The sequence below is a fragment of the Felis catus genome, chromosome C2, assembly GCF_018350175.1.
Source record: "Felis catus isolate Fca126 chromosome C2, F.catus_Fca126_mat1.0, whole genome shotgun sequence".
In the NCBI taxonomy this organism is placed as follows: Eukaryota; Metazoa; Chordata; class Mammalia; order Carnivora; family Felidae; genus Felis; species Felis catus.
Genome location: NC_058376.1, coordinates 116,819,135 through 116,836,261, shown reverse-complemented (window position 1 = coordinate 116,836,261; position 17,127 = coordinate 116,819,135). Strand labels below are relative to the sequence as shown.

At 35.7% G+C, this 17,127-nt stretch overlaps 1 pseudogene; it reads right to left on the bottom strand.

Moving 5' to 3' along the window:
• Positions 1–5,544: 5,544 nt before the first annotated feature.
• On the bottom strand, positions 5,545–5,665 carry LOC111556491 (annotated as a pseudogene).
• Between the last annotated feature and the right edge of the window lie 11,462 nt (positions 5,666–17,127).

The following is a 17,127-nucleotide window of genomic DNA, read 5'->3' as shown; positions in this document are numbered from 1 at the left end:
AAAAAAAAAAAAGGATGGCATAATTCTAAAACTTGGGGTAATTTTCTTAAAAAATGTAAATGCTCATATTCCTCATCCTTGGGTCCAAGATAGACAAGTAATACAAGATTAAGACAGGAAGTGAACATTTGAATCCAGCTGGATTGACAAGTCAATAAATGGAGGTCAAGTATTAATTACCTATAAACAATGAGAACTCTGAGGTTAATAGACTCTGAAATATTGTCTGGGTACTTAAATGCTGCAACTACTTATATTCTTTATAATTTTAGTGCTTATAAGCTAATTTTTTGTGTATTTATATTTTTTATAATTATGCATATATAACTTTTATAAAACAATATAAGATGACTATAATTGAACATATTGTTACTTTCAATAAATATAAATAGTCTTAACGTCCTATTAAGTGAGAAACATTTTTCAGATCGGCTAACAAGCAAACTCCAGCTCTGTGATGTGTATAAGAAACACAGCTAATGGTTTTCATTAAATTTTTAATCCATGCTGTGCCAAGCGTTGACTCTATGGGCAGCACCAAAGAAGTCTGCTATCCCTGATCTGTTTTCCAGCTTTCCACGCTGATATGGAAACCTTTGGTGACTCATGAAGTCTGAATTTTCATTTAAACAAAAATATTCGTATTTTGATATTTTTTCTGAGATTTGTGTCTCAAGTACTTCTGTGAGAATTGAAGCCAAAAGACACATCATATAAAACAATTTAATTTCATTTGCGAAACAAAACATATCTCAAATTAGTTTTAAAATGATTGTGTGTTTTCCTTTTTTCAGATGTGGATTTAGCCAAATAGTCTAATTTATACATTACATGTTTTAGATGTGATTTGGCTTGCATTCATTCCATTTATGTAATGTTATAAAATTATGTAAAATTATCAGTGTGGAGTTTTATTTTTTTTTCTTACCTCTGTGTGTGGTTCCTAATAAGTGTTACAATTTGGGCATCAGAAACACTGCTTGCCACGTTGCTGAATTCTCCACATACTTATTTCTGAAAGAGTACATACCTGCTTCACCGCAGTTTCTATCAATACATTTCCTCGCAAAACCAAAAAAAGAATTTTACACATATATTTGTAAATGTAAAATTTGGAAACATTGTAGCTCTCTGGCTCTAAGATATTTTAAGGAGACAAGTTCACAGTAATTTGAGGGTAGTTCAGCTGCGTGTGTTTTCAAATCTCCACATAATTCTCTCAAAAGCAAACCATAATGATTCTGATGGTTGTTCCATTCTTCTTATATAGCCTCTCACCTCTCAGCCTGAGAATCTCACAGTGAGAATGAAAAAGTTGCTATTCAATGAAGATGATTAGAGAAGCCCTGTGAATTCCTTAAGAGTGAATAAGACAGCAAGCATTTGGTGGTGCTTAAAAGGACACTGCTGAGATGCAACACAAGATTGGGGCACTGAAAATATTTTCAGATGCAGCCCCTTTCCTTTAGAACTAGTGTTTCCTTGTCATCCCAGAGCAGTTGTTATATTCTGTACTAACACAACAAAATATTGTAATATCACGTCGGTTTTTATAACCACAAAGAACGATGGACATTTTTGCTATCTGACAATACCATGCCAAATCAACTAGTCTATTCAGGTGAAGAAAAAACCACAAGACATTTGACACTGTAGCCTATCTACTTAACTATATTTTCTCCAGCTCTCATGTGCTGTATCTTTTTCTTTTCCTCTTCCTCTCTTACTCTCCTCTTTTTCCATCACTCCTGAACCAAACAGGGAGAAAGTATGGTCTCTACCTTCCAGGAGTGTAGAATCTAGCAGAGAAAACATATAATTAAATGAAATAAACTGCAGTGAGTATTATTATAAAGTAAAGATCAAATAGAAATAAAATCTCATGCGAGCCCAGAAGGGAAGTCACCAGCAACCTAGACCAGAAGGGAAAGTTGGAGACAGGTGAACAGGGAGAAGATTCTAGGTGAAGGCCTGGAGGCAAAGGGGAGTGTAGGCATTCTAGGAACTGAAAGAAATTATGTATGACTTCATTAAGGTGGAAATGAAGCTCTGCTACCCGTGTACCCAAATTCCCTCTGTCTTCTATTTGGATGTTCACCAACACTGTATTTCCCAGTATTTTATCCTTGTATTTATGTGTGGTCATGTGACTCTTTCCCACTAATAGCATGTAAGCACAAATAATGAGTATCACTTTTGAGCCAAGGCCCACCCCTCTTTCCCTTTGTCAGCTAAATATAAAATATTTTAAGTCCTGGGAGGAGGCAGAGCCACAAGACGGGAAGAACCTAGGTTCCTGGGTACTCTTAGAATAGTCTGCCAACAAGAATCCTTCAGCGCACTATTAGCTAAACAAGAAATACACATCCATTGTGTTGAACCATTACACAATTGACCTACCTCAACTAACATAGGGGCTGGACAGCAGGGGGCCATGCAGGCCCTGGTTAAAGAGTTTCATCTTTATCTTAAGGAATAATGGGGAACCACCAAAGGGCTTTAAACTGGGAACTGTCAAATTCACAAAACCAGTCATCTTCAATTAGCTCTGCCTATAATGAAGGAGTAGTCATTGTTTCTAATAAGTTAGGCAATTTCTCTCAGGTTCCTGCTCCTCTCTCATAGTGAATAACATGAAGCATGATTTACTCAAACAGTTTTAGTAAACCCCTCTCTTAATACAGAAAATAATAATAAATGTCTGCAATTTAAAAGGACAGAACAGTTTATTTCCCCCAAATCCCTATTGTATAGAAAAGGAAGGACCATAAAGGTGAGGTACTTACCCAAGGTCACCTGGGGATGTTAAGAGCAGAGTGGGAGGTCAAGGACTAAGCCAAGTTCTCTTGCTGTCACCCAAGTCTCTTTCTGCTATGCCTGGCTGTTTTAATTCCTTGAGCCCCAGTGCTTGCAACAGATTCAGTTACTCTGGGGAAATGAATTAAGGGGATTAACCACTGAAAAATTATTACTCTGGCAATAGCGTTTTTACTTTAAAGTTGGGGTCATTTGCATGTAATTTTTAGAAATACGATAAATGCTTTCTTTTTGCCTTTAATTGATACCTTATTGAACTAAAAGTAATGAAATCTTTTAACACCTTACATCTCCTTACAAGAAACATCTCCATCAGTGAGAAATATTTAGAGTACAATTTCTATCTTTGTTTTATAATTTTTATGTCTTCATAATCTGCAACTCCCTCTGTATTCTTTCCTGAACTCATTCTCTGGCCTTGAAGGTAATTGCCACAGTGTCTAATCCGCTAGTAGACTATCTGATGAAGTTGAATTGACTGAGACTGGCATTTTGCTTATGCTGTCAAACATTAAGAGATAAAGAGCCCTGTGTTGAGGATGTTGCTTTTTTAATTTTCCCAGGCTAACTAAAAGCCCATGGCTTCTAGTGATGAAAGATGATAGAAATATATCCATCAGCAAATATGAGTCTAAGAGAGTTGCATGTATAAAAATGAAGGAACATTAGAGCAACTGGCAGACCAGGAAATGAGAAACTATAATAAAGTACATAATGGCACGTATCAAGAAGGTAGTGCCCGATATGGACATTGTTTTGTATTGATATTAATTTGGTGTCAATAGAGATCTAAAGAATGGAAAATCATCTTAGTCCCTAATGGCAAATTGGAAATTAATGGAAGTAATATAAATTAAAACTAGTCAATAGTACACGTGCTTTTATATATCCTCTAATCTTACAAACACAAAAGCATAATTCATCAGTTATTATAAATAAATCTATCAGTCTATAGCAAGACAAAACACCAGTGAGTTTGGATCTTCCATTAGTATACAGAAATCATTTCAAAAATTTTTTTCTTTTCTTTCTTTTTTTAACGTTTATTTATTTTTTTTGAGACAGAGAGAGACAGAGCATGAACGGGGGAGGGTCAGAGAGAGGGAGACACAGAATCCAAAACAGGCTCCAGGCTCCGAGCTGTCAGCACAGAGCCTGATGCGGGGCTCAAACCCACGGACTGCGGAATCATGACCTGAGCCAAAGTCGGCTGCTTAACCGACTGAGCCACCCAGGTGCCCCCAGAAATCATTTCAAAATAAGCTTGAAATACCAATACTCTTTCAACATTGTATGGCTTATAATGATAGGTCCAAGACTAGGTTATACCCATCTATTCTTAGGAAATGCTTTTACAAATGAATGCTCATATTATATGGGGGATGATAAATGAATATTGATATGTGCTATGCTAAACCTGAGAGAATAGCAAATTGACGGGGGGAAGAGGGTGTGGGAAGTGAGGGAAGAGAGCAACCGTTCAGAGTAAGTCTAACTTTGGGCAAGAAATTTGTCTGTGCATCATTTCCTTTATCTGTAAACTGGACATGATCATAACTGTTATACAAGTTTTAACTGAGAATGATAAATTTTGCACATATACACACACTAAACAAATAATGTATGGCATTGTATCTGGCATATAACATGCATCTAAAACATGATAGTTTTATTGCCATCACCATCATTACTGGTATTACTGTTATTATATTATTATTGCTATCATTATTAAGTTGGTCAGAGTTTCCAGTGAGTATATCAATGTATTGTTTCTTTTAGAATGAATCAAGTGGGGAGTGATGTTATGATTATTTAAGTAAATGGCCACTACTTCAAGAGAAAGGGATTTTTCTAATTATATCATATATATGTGTGTATATATATAATATATAATATATATATTATATATTATATATTATATATACACACATTTACATTATATATTGTAATATATATAATCATTACTATTAAGCACAAGATTTTAATTCTTCTACTAGGATTAAAATACATGACATTATGCTACAAAGTGTGGTTACCAATTACTTGCTTATTTCATAAGAGAAAAGATAATTTGCCACAGCTGTTATCTGAAATTTCAGCACCTTTTGTTCAAGCCGTATGAATGTGCTCTTCATGTAACAACAATGAATAAAAGGTAGTTAACTGAAAAAATAAAAAAGAAATACTTCAAGCGTATTATTTCATGGTGGCCCTGGAGAGCATTGGACAGAAAGTTCAGGATAATCTATAAAAAGCAGGGTGGAGGGAAGGAGGTGGTGAAAGGGGCCAAGGGGCTATGGGGCCATGTGAATCCATGTGGAAAAATGATCAGTGCTGGAGAAGGTTAAATTCTCAGTCCCTGAAGTCTTGCTGTTGTGGCTACAGCCCAAGAAAGTTAATGAAAGAAAGGAGCACTGACAACTCCTGCTGCTTCGACAGGAGCTTACCACCTCATTACTGGCCAGATTCTTACAACCAAAAGAAAAGAATACTCCTGCCAAGGAAAAGAGTAAGAGCTAGAGCGAGAGAGTCATCCAAGCAAGGCATCGCTGATATTGGGCGAAGATCAAAGTGATATCAAACAAAAGGAACTGGACAAGAAATAGCTGAGCCAAGAGCTACGACCACAGACTAGACAACTATCCAAACCCCAGGCAGGAGAGACGGAAAGGACAAGTTAAATCCCTCAGTCCTCCCCGCCGAATGGGAAAAAGTAAATGAAGTGACACCATCTGCTCACTTTCCCAGAAGAGAAAGTTTCAACTCCTCATGGTTAGTAATGCAAACGTTTTCAAAAGCATTACTCTAATTACAAATGATTAGAAATGATTCCTAGAAGTAAGGACTTAACTCGCGGTGTGCCTGACTAATGAACGTTTTCTGCACATCCCACTGCACTTTGAGCTGACTTTAAAAGCACCGGCTAGAGACAGTTTCTGAGGTTTTAAAATGATCTTCTTAAAGATAATAGGATGCTTCCCTGTTTTTCTAAATTTCTCTGAAGCATACAAATGCACGGTGTTTTTTTTTTCCAAAACACAATAGGAAATCACAGAGTTCTTCCAGAACTAGCAAATGGAGCTCTTGTTATTTCAGTTGTTGGTGTGTTTATGTGGGTTTGTGTTTGTGTGCATGCCAAACTGGGGTGGGAGGAGGGAAGTACATATCAACTAAAATGAAATATGTAAACTTAGATTTATAATAATACTATTAATGGAGGTGTATTCCTTGTGATAGATTTAAATTCCAGGATTATCTCTTTAAATTATTACTAGACTCCATTAAAAGTTGATCATAGCAAGGGGTGATGGTGATTTGGAGCAACTGGAACTCTCACACTTCGCTGGTGGGTATAAATTTAGAAAGCTGTTTGGTAGTGTAATCACACCTCAGAGATACTGTAGGTTCAGTACCAGACTACTGCAAAAAAGTGAATATGACAATAAAGCAAGGCAAATTAATTTTTTGGTTTCCAAGTGCATATAAAAGTTACATTTACACTATACCATAATCTATTAAATATGCAATAGCATTATGTCAAAAAAATGTGCATACCTTAATTAAAAATACTTTACTGATAAAAAATGCTAACCATCATCTGAGCTTTCAGTAAGTTGTAATCTTTTGGCTGGTGGAGGGTCTTGTCTTGATGTTGATGGCAGCTGACGGGTAAGGGTGCTGGTTGATAAAGATTGGGGTGGCTGTGGCTGTTGTCTTAAAATAAGACAATAATGAATTTTGCCCAACCATTGACTCTTCCATGAACAATTTCCCTGTAGCATGTGACTACATTTGACAGCATTTTACCAATAGTAGGATTTCTTTCAGTATTGGAATCAATCCTCTCAAACTCTGCTACTGCATTATCAGCTATGTTTGTGTTATATTCTAAATCTTTTGTATTCATTTCAGCAATCTTAACAGCATCTTCACTGGGGTAGATTCCATTTCAAGAAGCCACTCTCTTTGTTCATCCATTAAAGGAACTCCTCATCTGTTAAAGTTTGATCATGAGATTACAGCCATTCAGTCACAGTTTTAAGCCCTACTTCTATTGTAGTTCTCTTGTTCTTTCTACTACATCCGCAGTTACTTCCTCCATTAAAATCTTGAACCCCTCAAAGTCATCCATCAGCGTTGGAACCAGTGTCTTTCAAACTCCTATTCATGCTGATATGTTGACCTCTTCCCATGAATTAAAAATGGTGAATCTTTTCCAGAAAGTTCTCGATTTACTCTGCCAGACCCATCAGAGGAATCACTATCCATGGCAGCTATAGCCTTAGAAAATTTATTTTTAAATACTAAAACTTGAAAGTAGAAATTATTCCATGATCCGTGGTCTGTGGAATGGATGTTGTGTTAGCAGGGATGGAAACAATATTCATCACATTGTATATCTCCATCAGAGCTCTTGGTGACCAGGTGCATTGTCAATGAGCAGTAATATTTTGAAAGAAATATATTTTTTTTCCTGAGCAATAGATCTCTCACCATGTAGACCACGCTATACACAAATATGCTGTCATCCAGGCTTTGTTGTTCCATTTATAGAGGACAGGCAGAGTAGATTTGACTTAATTCTTAAAGACCCTAAGATTTTTGGAATGGTAAATGAACATTGGCTTCAACTTAAAGTCACCAGCTGCATTAGCCCCTAATAAGAAAGTCAACCTGTCATTTGAAATTTTGATGCCAGCCACTGACTTGTCCTCTCTAGTTTTATAAGTCCTGGATGACATCTTCTTCCGATGGAAGGCTGTTTCATTTACACTGAAAATCTATTGTTTAGTGTAGTCACCTTGGCAGATGTTCAAACACCGACAATTCCTGAACATCTAGATTATGAACAATGCAGATTATCCATGTTTTCTTTTGCATCACCCACCTAGAAGAGGACTCACATTTTAAAAATCAAACTCCTAATCTTTTCTTTTATAAGTTACCTGGTACCATCTGCTCTCCTATCTATAAGTTCAATGAAAGCAAAGATCTGTATGTTTTCTCAGTATTATTTTTTTCAGGTCTAGGTAGTACCGAAATCATAGCAGAAGGTCAACTGATATTTGTTGTATGAAAAAGACAGATAGATAGGTAGATAGATAAAAATAAGGGCAGCCAAAAGAGCCAGTGGATAAGAGAAACTTCAAAAAATACATAATCTGTTAAGTAAATTGTGAAATGCAATATAGTCAAGGACAGAAAAGGGGGCCTTTGGGGGTTGTAGAAGCTCTTGTTTATTCATCTCAAGCCACATATCAAATTCAATAAGGAAAATTTAAGATGTACGTATAGCACTGGCTATTTTAGGGTGATAGAGTTAAAAGTAATGAATGTGTTTTTGTATTTTTAGCTAATTTTCAAATAATCTACAGTAAGGTTTATCATTTCATAATCAGAAAAACTTGAAAAAGTGGAAATCAAAACACTTATTTTAACAAATATTTAAGTATTGTCTACTGTACGTGAGGCATTGCTCGGGTACCAACATGTAAATATATTAAGTAAACAAGACCCACATCATTCAGAAGGCAGACTTAAGGAGAAGGCAGACATGAAAATGAACCATTAGCATCAGCATGCGAGTGCTGCGGTGGGTGTATTTATCCAGCATTTGAGAGAAGCAATGAGCTATGCATATGTATCCCAGGTAGGAGGGGCCTGACAAGTTTCACAGAGTAGGTGACCTGTAGACTGTTTTTTATTTCAGAGTAAGATTTAAAGGAATTATTAAATGGAATGGTAATGATGATTTCTAAAACACTCCATTAATTTTTTAAGTAAGATTATAACAGCTTGAGAAAACAACCTGATGAAAGACCTAACCATTTACAATTTAAAGAAATAAGCACAATCATGAAGCAAGGAAAGGAATAGGTAATGGGAATTATTTGTAAATGGAGAAGGGAATTTCCTTTTTTTTGTTCAGGAAACATCAACAACAAATGAAAATGAATGAGTTTTTATAAGTTAATAGCTGCAAAATTTCATTATTTTGGAAAATGATAAAAAGAATTTTTCCTTAGTGATCAATCCTATAATAGAATGATCTGATAATTCCATAAATTTAGCAGAATCATATGAAACCAAAAAGGAAGTGTTGCATTTGTTCATTTAAAAAAAAAGCAAAAAAGAAAGAGAAGCAGAGACCTGGAAAATGAAAGCCATTATGTTTCCCTTTACTTGCTCTGCTTTTATATATGCATGTTTTTAAAATTCTCTTTAGATTAGTAAAGGCAAATATTTTTTCTTCCTCTTCCTGAAGGCTTGAGATCAGTGGGAGATTCACTCAATCACACACACACACACACACACACACACACACACACACACAAACTTTGTAAGAAGAATAGAAAGCATCAGTATTTTGAAACCAAAACTACAGTCATATCAATGCTCACATGAAATGCAAACAATTTAAATAAATCCAGTCTGATGGAGGGACTTTTTTGAGCATTTAACTGGTAGTGAATTAGGTGACTTTTGATTTCAGACAGTGACCTTTGACCATTTTTAGGTGTTTAATAAAAAAAAAACTTTTGTTTTGAGGGTGATTTTTATTTTAAATCGTTTTCTGAGTTTTTCAGAAATTCAAAAAAATGAAAACAAATGCAATAGAATGGTATCTCCATTGCTCAATTGATTAAAAAATAATGTTTAAAATTCATTACTAAAAAAGCCATGGCTATCCAATATAAAAGTGTCATCTAGTCATCTTGCCCAAAGAATCAACTGTTGAAATGTGTCAAGTCTTGCCTCTCAGAACATCTTGAAGGATAAAAGTTAATAAACCATAAATTGGAGCCTTGATCTTTACAAGGCAAAAACTTTGAAATTGAACTGTCTTCAGTGGTAATAAGTGTTCTGGAAGGCTTGCCTTCTCTAGGTTTATTTGGAAGGTATGGGACATTATCTTACCATCTGGGCCATCAAGACATCTGCAGTAATAAAGAAGAACTCATAAAAGCCATTTTGCACAAAATAACTTGTATTCAGAGTGATATTCATCACAAAAAGCTTGCTGCAGAAACTAGTCCTTGTCCTCTAGGTAGCTTCTACGTGTAACTGTATATTCTTTACATTCAGTGTGCCCTCAGCTGGGGCTGGCAATGGTAACTGTCTAGGTATTAATGTGGTGTAGGTGTGGATTTGGGACAGAATACATAGTCTGAAGATGCAGTATATTTTAACTAAAACTTGCAAACAGATATAGTCTTTACCTTTCTTCCAGGTAATACATATATGTATATATATAATATATATAACATATATATATGTGTGTGTGTGTGTGTGTGTGTAGTTAGATATACTAGAGGAATTAAAAAAATTTTCACACTATCCCTGTGGACTGAATAATTCAGTCTGTGGACTGAATAATTATATACTCATTTTATAGAACTTAAAATAGAAGAAAACAATGTAAATAAAATAATATAAAATACATAACATTCTCTATCCACCATGAGGGTAAAGACAGTGTAATAGGGAGATTTGGGGCCATTCTTCCAAATTCAAGTACAAAATAATCTGGCCTATCAGATATATTACCAAAATGATTTTTATTGAAACCTTATGTGAGTTTCAGATGAATCATATTCCCCCACTCTCCTGCTGATAACAGATTTTCCAAGATGCACTTACTGATCTGAATCCCATTGAAGAATGCTTGTGGCATTCTGCCACAAAGGGGAAAAGTCCACCATTAACTCTTATTTTAGTTGCTTATCAGGGGAGGATCACTGGACTTCTACTCTCCAAAATTCCATGAGGAACAGATGCTTGTTATGTAATATGAAATTACCCTACTTCCCTCTCTCATCCCCTTAAAAGAATGAACGGAAGGCCTGGATAGAATTATATGGCCTAAAGTGCATCTTAGAAATGAAGGCTTCAAGTAAGCTAGGTTTGAAAATATCTGCCATATTTTTTTCATAGTGGATAGAAAAATCAACATCCAACAAGACTGAAAATCGAAGATTTAGGAGCGAAGCATTAAGACCTGTGCCAGAACTATAATTTCTTTAAAAGAGAAAATGAATTAGCTGTCACGTCCCAGATGGATGAACATAAGGCAAACTAATCTCTAGGCAGTGAGCAAATCTTAAGGGAAGGCCCTCACCCACCCTGTCCCATGCATCAGGAGAACCCTCTGTCCGGCTCTATACTCAGCAGGGCCTCACCTGCCCTCCACCTTTCCCCTCCTTTCAGTTTCATCACTTCTAAGCAGACTACAAAAAGGCATTGTAATGTATGGTCATTTATTAGCTTACACAGATTCCTAGCTCTCTTTAAATAATTTTATGACACATGTGCATAATTTTAAACATGTGTTGTGGATTTTTTTAATGTCAGCTACAGAGTAAGTTTTATTAGTACTGAATTAGGATAGTAATCATAATCATAACTGTAGCCATAATCATAATATATAGCTTCTTACTGTAATTTCTCTGATATAACCAGGCTTCATACTAACCTCTGGTTCCATTTTTAATGAACCTACTCTGTGTCAGATGTGGGGATAGGATAGTGAAAATGTAACCTGTACTCTCATAGAGCTTATATTCTAGAGGAGGAGACAGGCAATATATGTAAACGGATAAAGAAAGATCTGGTGATAGAAGCTATAAAGGCAACAAAACTGGGTGATGCTGTTCAGCATAGAGAGCAATTGAATTGAGGGGAAGGGTGCCTACTTTAGAATGAGTCATTTAGATTTCTCTGGGATGCAGAAATGAAGTGATTTCTGAATGATGATGAGGAGATAGTCATGGGCTCATCTGGCTAAGGTGGGGCCAAGCAGAAAGATGATCATGAAGAAACCCTAGGGATGCTCTATGCTTAGTGTTTCCTAGGGGTAGTCAGGTGGCCACTGAGTGCCAAGAACACAGAAGAACCTGGTATGAGATTAAATCAGAGAGATAGGAAATCCACAGCAAAATTATCAGAGGCTTTATGTCTGAAATTAAAAATGTGGTGCAGCTACTTACTGATGGATTCTATGCTCATGTATGACATGGTCTAACTTTTCTTCTAGAATGTATGTGCAGAAAGGATTGCAAAGGGAGCCCAGCAAGGGAAGTGAGGGCAATTTGGAGGCTAGGTGATGAGTACTGGAGACTTATACTGAGTTGAGGGCAGTGGTGAAAATGGATGAGGTGCCTCTTAGGGGGAGAGCTAATGAGACTTAATGACCAGTTTCATGTAGGAACTGAGGTGCCTCAAGACGTCAGAGATCCTTGTGTAATAACTGCCTTTAAGAAGAGCAGTAGATGTTTATGTGCTCAATCTTCTATGCACATACATTCTGCATTTCTCTACCTAACCTTGGCCAAAAGCTAATTAATAAAGGTTAAAATTAATTTGCTTTTTCAAAGAATAAAACAAAGGAAAAGTGTGAACATTATAATTACACGAAAATCTTGTCAAGTTATGGTTAGAAGTTGTGTTTTGGTGTCTGGGCATCACCTCAAGGAAGATAAGAAGATATGGTTAGTAAAATACAGAGCAGGCTTTTTAAGTAAAGGGAACAAGAATCTTGCATTTTCAAAATATAAAGTGGTAGGGTAATAAAGCTGGAGGATAGAATAATTATTTGTTCCTAGTAAGCACGTTTATTCAAACCAATATCAAGAAGTCATCGATAACACAGTGCAAACATTGTTGTTTAACAGCAAAGGCTAACTAACAACAATGAGAAAGAGCACCCCATGAATTTCAACAATCGCGGATAAATACAAAACACTGAAGAAACATTTTTCTATATGAACATAGTGTTTTCAGGATCCCTCAAACAATGGTTTATATACAAAGAAGGAGGAAAGTGATAGTAATTTAAGTGTGGGATGGACACAGACCCCTGCAGGACGGTAGTGTGGGGGAGAGAGTGAATCGGGGAAAGAAAATCTCCCTCACAGATTCAATCCATTTCTTCACTCGGGAATCAAAGGGGGAAGTGCTTAGAAAGCTGGTGTGAATCTCACTTGGGTCTTTGTTCTTAATATGTTGGTAAGATAATTACACTCAACTAGGTTGAACCACTTTCTCCTTAACTTTAAAAACTACTAAAGATATTAGTTGAGGAATTTTAATTAAAACTTCCATAGATAGATCCTAGAAAGCCTTGCCACTCTTTTGTCAAATGTTGATTATGGGATGGTGACAACAAAGAAGGGAAGAGAGATGAATATAGAACAGCAAAGAAGCACACAGGAACTACATTTTTTTTTTGAAAAATGATGTTTCTAATAAATGGTTTATAAACTTTTATAAATTCTCCTTGCAATAGTATAAAATATCAAGGAGTATTGATTTTAGAGATGAATTTTTATACAACCGATCTTAGTATCTATAGATTTTGTCTTTTCTTTTTCTTGGGTGAACACAATGTCTCTAAACAATATGAAAGAGAAAACTATACCACCCCCTGTAACACACACAGAGAACAGTTCTAGGCTGCATTTCCATATTTGAACATAAAATGAGCCATTTAATAGCTTTTACATTATGTTTGTGTGAGCTTAAGATTTAAACATTAATTTTTAGATAGTAAAATCTAAACATTATTATTCTAGAGATATTGGCATTTTTACTATGTGGCCTTCCATATCTATTTATAATTACAAAAAAATTTTTTTTAAATGTTTTATTTATTTTTGAGAGAGAAAGAGAGACAGAGCACGAGCAGGGGAGGAGCAGGGAGAGAGGGAGACACAGAATCTGAAACAGGCTCCAGGCTGTGAGCTGTCAGCACAGAGCCCAACACGGGTCTCGAACTCACAGACTGCGAGATCATGACCTGAGCCGAAGCTGGACGCTCAACCGACTGAGCCACCCAGGTGCCCCCAAAAATATTTTAATAAGAAAATTAAATCGAATCACAACCATTTATAAAAATTACACAAAGGATTCAATGCTCATGTTTCTTTTTTTTAATTTATTTATTTATTTTTATATATGAAATTTATTGACAAATTGGTTTCCATACAACACCCAGTGCTCATCCCAAAAGGTGCCCTCTTCAATACCCATCACCCTCAATGCTCATGTTTCAAGAATAAACTATGAACAGTTTTGTCATTACAAAGTCTACTTTACTAAATCTCAACTCTTATTCTCTTTTACCAAATAAATGAAAGACATATTGAACAGTGTCTGTAGCAACCATATTCTCATGCTTTCAAGAAACCAAGTACATCAATACATAATAACATGCCAAAGTAATAGAGTAATAAAAATGGTAGAAAAAATATATCTATTCTGGGAAAGTTGGAATAAGAAGATAAGAGACTCTTCTGTTCATTTTTTTGGGAAGGTACAAGGTAAATAAAATGCCCCTCAGTGCCTGGGATTAAAATCAAGAGAACAAATCATCTACATGCAAGAGACAAAAAGAAGTATACATCCTAAAATAAACTTAAATCCCATTACAAAAAGTCTTTATTTTATCTGCCTATTGTTATCACTCTTATTCTTTTATGTTCTTTTTTACACTCTTCATGAATTCTAACTTTGAGGTGAGAGAAAAATTATAGGAATAGTCAGCAGTTGCAACATAGAGAATTTGGAAAGTTTTCATTTGAAGAGAAAAATAGCAAGAAAAGATGTTTCGAGAATAAGTGATCGTCTCATTGCAGAGATAGTAGGCATTCACAGTAGACTTTTTGCCACCATTTGAGCTATTATCAGTGATGGTAAAGCTTCCTGGGATTTCTGTAAAGGGACACAGTTGAGATTTGTTCCTAGCAAAATGCAGTATGCTCTTTGAAAGGTAGGGGTCCTTCCAAAGGGGATTATATCTTGCCAAAAAGCTCATTTGTATGAGCTTTCCCTCCTCCTAGGCTCCCCAGCAACTCTCCCCTCCGTTTGGCACCATGCAGTAGCATCACATGACTTTTTGGACTGGCTGAGTTCATTGAACATAAAGCCTTGGCAGTGGCAGAAGCCAGGAAACATACACCAGTAAATGGATCTCATTTGAATCACTGTACATAGGGTTTACTTGATTTATCCCATATCGTACCAGGTTCCAACGTGGCAGCAAGACTCTGCACTCGGTTGCCATGTTCAACAAAAGCACTGAGGTTAAACTTTAGTTATACTGCCAATAAGCCGTTTTCCATAAATATCTTTGCTTCAATTTTTTTTTCTGTCATTTTGTTCCTCTCTAAGGGTTCAGAGAAGAGGTTGGACAGGTTCAACTTTGTTTAATGTTTAGAAACTATACAATAATATGGCTGTTTCTGTTTGAACCATAAGCTACCCTTTAATGGAATTTTACAACAGAGGCTAAAAATCATTACTCTGAATAAGTTAGTAGAATTTGTGCTCTTCTTCATGTCGTCTGAAGTTTTTGTGCCTCCACTCATCTTTCTTTAAACATAGTACCTCATACATTTTCTTTATTGGGTTAATATAGTTGAAAGTGCTTAAAACTGTGCTGAGAACATAACAGATACGCCAGAGCTGTTAATTTTTTTTATTGTTTTAACTACTCACGTGTTAGTTTACGTGTTTAATGTTTGTCTCACCCTTAGACCCTGATCCATTTGTAGTCACTTTCCCTGTTGATTTGTATTCCCAGTGCCTGGCAAATATGTTGCACTCAAATCATATTTGTCACCCTGTAGCAAATCATCATCATTGTCATCGTGAAAAATACTGCGCTATTATTGCTATGAATATGATGTTTTAATAGTAACACTAAAAAAAGAAGTATAAGAAACATAGTCCCCAGCCATTAGAATTCATACTTACTAAAGGTAGACCAGAAAGAGGAGGAACAAAGATGACAAATGTCTTAGGAGCTCTACCTCTTTGCAGATTGATCAGAGAGACAGAGGTAAGCAAATAATTGCAATATTATACTGTAGGTTCTAATTAAATGTCAGTAACTAAATTTCTTCTTCTGGAAGCAGCCACAAAAAGTTTCACAGGCTCTGATTTTTACTTTTGAGAAGCATAGAGATCAAAAATTAATCTTTATTAAAAATCTACTATACACCTGATACTATAATCAATAATTTATAGCATTCATCCCTATTCTATGTCAGATAGAGGTTACTATTACTTTTTAAATGTTTGAAAATTGTTGCTAGAATTTTTTATTAAGTTCCTTGGTGCTTGAGTTAGTAAGTTCCTGAGCTAGGATTAAAACAAGGAAAGTTATGGGGCACCTGGGTGGCTCAGTCAGTTAAACAGCTGACTCTTGATATCTGCTCAGGTCATAGTACCATGGTTCTTGAGATTGAGCCCCATGTCAGGCTCTGTGCTGACAATGCAGGTATTTTATAAATGTGATTAAAGATAATAGACAGTTAACTTTAAGATTATTCTAAATAATATGGGTGAGCTTGATTCAATTAGTCAAAAGGTCTTAAAATCAGAGTTGAGGTTTCTCTGAAAAAGAAATTCCACATATAGATGACGTACAGCTGTGCCTAAGAGTTCTAGCCTGTCCTTCCTGATGGCCTGCACTGAAGTTTCAGACTTGCTTATCTAGCCCCCCAAATCACATAAGCCAATTTCTGATAATAAATCTCTTAGTATTTATCTCCTCTTGGTTCTATCTTCCAAGATGAACCTTGATTGACACAGATTTTGGTACCTGGAAGTATGATACTGCTGTAATAAATACCTTAAAATAAAAGTGGGCAACGAGAAGAAGCTAGAATTTTGAGAAACACAGTTTTGTTTTGTTTTGTTTTTAAAGTAGATTGCTCTGAACATACTATTAGTGGAAATATGTGTGAATAACTCTACTATTAGGGACTCCAAAGCAAATGAGGACCATAAAAGACAAAACCTAAATTACCTTAGCAAATACCTAAATTATGATGAACAAACTTTTAGTAGATATATGGTTGTTAAAAGTGGGTGGTGAGGGCTCAGGAGGATATAAGAAATATGATATTAGAAACTAAAGAAAGGGGACATTCTTGCTATGTAGTGCAGAAACCTTAGCAGAATTATATTCTGAATTTATGTAGAAAGGGGAATTTGGAAGCAATGGAATTCAACATTTAGTGCAGGAAACCTCCAAGCAACGTGTTGAATTTGTGGCATGGTTTCTTATTGCAGCTTATGCAAAAGGAAAGAAATAAATTGAGAAAGAGTTGTTAAACACAGAGAAACTAGGACTTGATGGTTTGGGAAAATATCAGCTTATCCAGAAACGCAGAAGACTCTGCAGTTAAGATATTCCCCATAAGAAAAGCAGACTCCAATGAAAAACATCAAGAGTCTGGCTATACCACTTTTAGCTAATACCTCAGGAAGATTTTAAAAAGTCAGATTATTTAGTAACACAAATGT